Source organism: Micrasema longulum, unplaced genomic scaffold, assembly GCF_059751315.1.
Source record: "Micrasema longulum isolate JH-2025_06_02 unplaced genomic scaffold, ASM5975131v1 h1tg000075l, whole genome shotgun sequence".
Classification (NCBI taxonomy): domain Eukaryota; kingdom Metazoa; phylum Arthropoda; class Insecta; order Trichoptera; family Brachycentridae; genus Micrasema; species Micrasema longulum.
Genome location: NW_028277282.1, coordinates 10,266 through 14,444, shown reverse-complemented (window position 1 = coordinate 14,444; position 4,179 = coordinate 10,266).

Here is a 4,179-nt window from a genome sequence, read left to right as displayed (position 1 = left end):
CGAGAACTGTCAAAACTGTTTTTTCTCGTGACACGCGGTCCGGCGAGAAGTCTGCTGGAATGGCCGCTTCCGCCAATAGGTTTCCTCCGAGGAAATACTCCGTGTCGCCGTTCTTTGACAAATCAGTCTCAAATAATGTAAGTCTCTGCTGTCAAATAGTATTAAATAGGTTATCTAAAATTGAAATACTCTGGACGTAAGCTTCGTTCTGCGTCCTACCAAATCCGGTCTCTACTGTCAGCTTCCGTCTTTTGTTTACTATTTTACCATGTATATTTTGCACGTATTTGAATTTTAGATAACGCTAAAACGTTTTTAATTAGTTCAATAATATTTCAATAAATATATTTTTTTTAAATATAATGAATTAATTATAAAAACAAATATTTTCTTACTCTTAGTTATCGCGCGAACTTTATCGATCCGAATATGCTGCACGTCATTAATAATTATTTACGTGTATTTAATTTTTTAATTGATTTGTAATTTATCTGGAGAATCCCTATTTGTTTTGTTTTCATTTTTTCCTTCTAGACAGAGTCCTACGTAGATGTACATTATGGTAAACTCACCCATGTAGGTATACTTACATTAAATTAATAATAAAATATTGTTTTTTCTTGTACCTATATGAATTAATTTCGTAAATAAAAAAGAATCCGTTTCTTTTGCATACCTACCCTTCTCGCTTTTGAAAATCTAAAGAATGAGAATAAAAAACATCAAGTTAAGATGGTATTGCAAGGGATGGAAATAAACAAATACAAATGACGTTGACATTTGTTGCCATAGAGAGGGAAAACATTTTTGCAAAGGAAATATGGAGTTCTAGGCATTTACAAGGCTGTCATTAACTAGCTTAAGTAGCCACTTTACAACATTCACAATTATTTTTCCTATGTTTCACATTTCTTAAATTATTCCATCTATTGACGTTTGTGAAGTAATAGAGCTGAAACCTTTATTGATCTAGGTAAGATTCACTGGCTGAATTATTTCACCTACTAGGCTACGCCTGAAAATACTTTTCATAATATTGAGCATTTGGACATAATCAAAACATTGTTTGCAGTCAATATTCTTAATAACTAGTCTTATTTTAAAAAAAAACTCGCGTCTTGTGTCTCAAGCCACACAAAAAATGCGTGTTAATTATTGTTATTTTCCATTAAAAACAAAACAAAAAATTGTCTGAAAACGGATTGAAACTTTGTGATAAATTAAAGATATCGATAGTCTTTTAGAAATAAATAAGGGAGTCCGGGTATTTATAGGGCTCATGACCTGTCATAAACTGGGTTAAGAAATTTAATAGCTTTTGAGGACCTTACCTGCGTGCGCAGCGCAGGTGTAAACGGTGTGCCTCGATTCAGGCTTTTAGATCATTCGGAAGGAGAAAATAAAGGTTAGGACAAAGAAAAGAGAGTGCTCCGCTACCACCATGCCATTTCCCCGTAGGGGATGGCAGAGAGGATGAAACGCCACGTGCGCCTATCCTGACTCCTGAAATACATTTATTTATTTATTTACACCTTTTATCAATTTTATACAATTTTACGTTCACTTTCACATTCTAATATATGATAATAGTTAGCAAATTAATAGAGAGCGCTGATAAATAAAATATAAACAACAACAACAAACCATCACGCCGTTTCCCCGTAAGGGTAGGCAGAGATGATAGAACGCCACAACACTCTATCTTTGCATACAGATCTTGCTTCCTCTACATTCATACATCTTCTCATGCACGCGCGCCGACTATTCCGACTTTTGACATGTCTATCTTTAAGTATTTGTTGGATTTGGTCATGCCATGTCTTTCTCGGTCTTCCTCTATTTCTGCATCCATCAACATTCGCATTGTAAATATTCTTAACCGTTCTCTCGCTGTCCATTCGTTCTACATGTCCAAACCAGCGCAGAGCTCCTTTCTTGATTTTGTCGATAATGCTTGTCTCAGCCTTACATAATGTACGGATCTCAACATTTGTGCATCTAAACATAATGTACGGATCTCAACATTTGTTGGTTGCCATCTATAAATATATATTTTTTAATTATTCCTTATTTTTATATGTTTATTTTCGACATCCAGTAAGAATCTCCAATCCGTGGCATGCATAAACTTTTCTGACTTCCTACGACCAATGTCATGAAAGAGCGAGGTCAACACCTTCCGCAACTCCCGTCTTTCCACGATTCTGGCAAAAAGTTATGGACCTTTTTGCCTACGTAATAGTGTTGTCTCGATTCCAGAACAGTGTTGACCCCTTCACTTAGTATCAGATCCCTATTAGATTATCTTGTATTGTGGTTGTGGTTGACGCTTGGGTAAATGTCTCTATTTATGTGTGTAACCACTACCGTTCTCAATATATACTGTTGAATAATATTCAGTACTCTGAATTCTTTGAAGTGACTTCACTTGGATAACGAAATGTTTTTTTTAAAAAATACTCGGATTAAAGATTTCTGTGCAATTGCTACAGGTTCAAGGGCGGTTTTTGTCTTCTTCTTCTTCCACGTTCATATATCTTGTCATACATGCTCTTCGATCGTATCATTTTATGTACATTAGGTATATGATGTTTATGTGAAAGCAGTAAATTAAATAATAGATTCTACATACCGGTATATATATTTTTAATAATGTGATAATTGGACATCTACCATCAATAACACCTAATGAGGAAGTTCAGTGCTACGGGAAATTGGATATAAAAATGTTATCTCACCACGCGATAAAAATAAGAGCAAATTAATTGTACGGTGAAATTTTTCGAAAATCGTCGAAAAAAAAAATTAAAAATGATTTTGATAAAATGAACTACTTTGAAACGTTACAGGTTCATGTGAACAATAAACAATCAATTGTAGTGTTTTTATGTGTTATGATAAATTTCCGGTTTTCAGGTAGCCATGTTTTTCAACGTTTAGTGTGTTTTAACGGGTACGGGGTTCTCCTTTTAAATGTCAGGAAAACTCACCGACTTGAACTCGTGATGTCACGGGCGGTGTAAATTAAAAATTACAAAATCTATAAAAAGTCAGCGATGATCATACGATATATAAACATTTTTTTTTGGCTTTGTTTTATAGTCTGTTAGCAATTTTTTTTTCATGACAACAAGACAAAAGATTAAACAAATGATGATATCGCTTTCAATTATTTTCAACCTTAGTCTCCGGTCATCCCTGGGGTTCATTTTTTGAGGTAGAAATATCCCGAACGGAAGCGATCAAACCAATAACGTGCAGTTCGTTCGCTTGCGGTGTTTAGTCCGTACACATAATTAATGTTGTGGGTCGTTTGCGCCTCTTTAATACCACGACTAAAAAAACAATACATTTTTTCAACATATCCATACTAATCTGATTTTTCAGTAAAATCGTGGCTTTAAAGCAAAAACTATTTAGGAATGGAATTCTTGCTCAAACGAAAGCTAGTTAACGGCAATAGCATAGGTAAGCAGTGTAAGCACCTAATATTTTTTACCATCATTTAATTTATTGTAAAATATATCAGGAAATCGTTCTTTTTCTTCGCGTGTCATGGTGGGTCCCCCCGATGTTGACGATCACTTGGGAGAAAGCTTCCCTATCCCGAGCAGTGCGAAACAGCTCCTCCACAGTTCTAATTCTGGTCCATGCACGGATGTTTCCAAGCCAGGAAAGTTGTCGATTTTCCCCTTCGTACAAGCTGAAGTATGGCATATTTATCATCTCTCATCACATGTGAACGGTGGTGAATAGTTCTCTATTAGTATTGGCCCTATGTAATACTTTATTGTTGGTTATCATATCAGTCCAAGATATTCCTAGTATTCTTCGGGGGATCCACATTTCAAATGCTTTAAGGTGGTTATAATATTAACTTCAAGAGTCCACGCTTCTACACCGTACAGTAAGACAGACCATATATTATAACATTTGACCATTCGTTGTCTCAGCTTAAGGTTTATACTATCGTCACAAAGAATATTTTTCATTTTGTTCAATGCTGTTTAGCTGTGATGATACTGCCTAAGTACCTGAACTGTTTCACTCTCTCAATATTGACACCTTTAACTTGGAGATTTTAGATGACTCTCTCTTAAAACCACACTTTTAGTTTTGTTTCATTAATCTAGCATTTTCATCAATCTTGATTATTAAGGCCTTTGACTTAGCCAAATT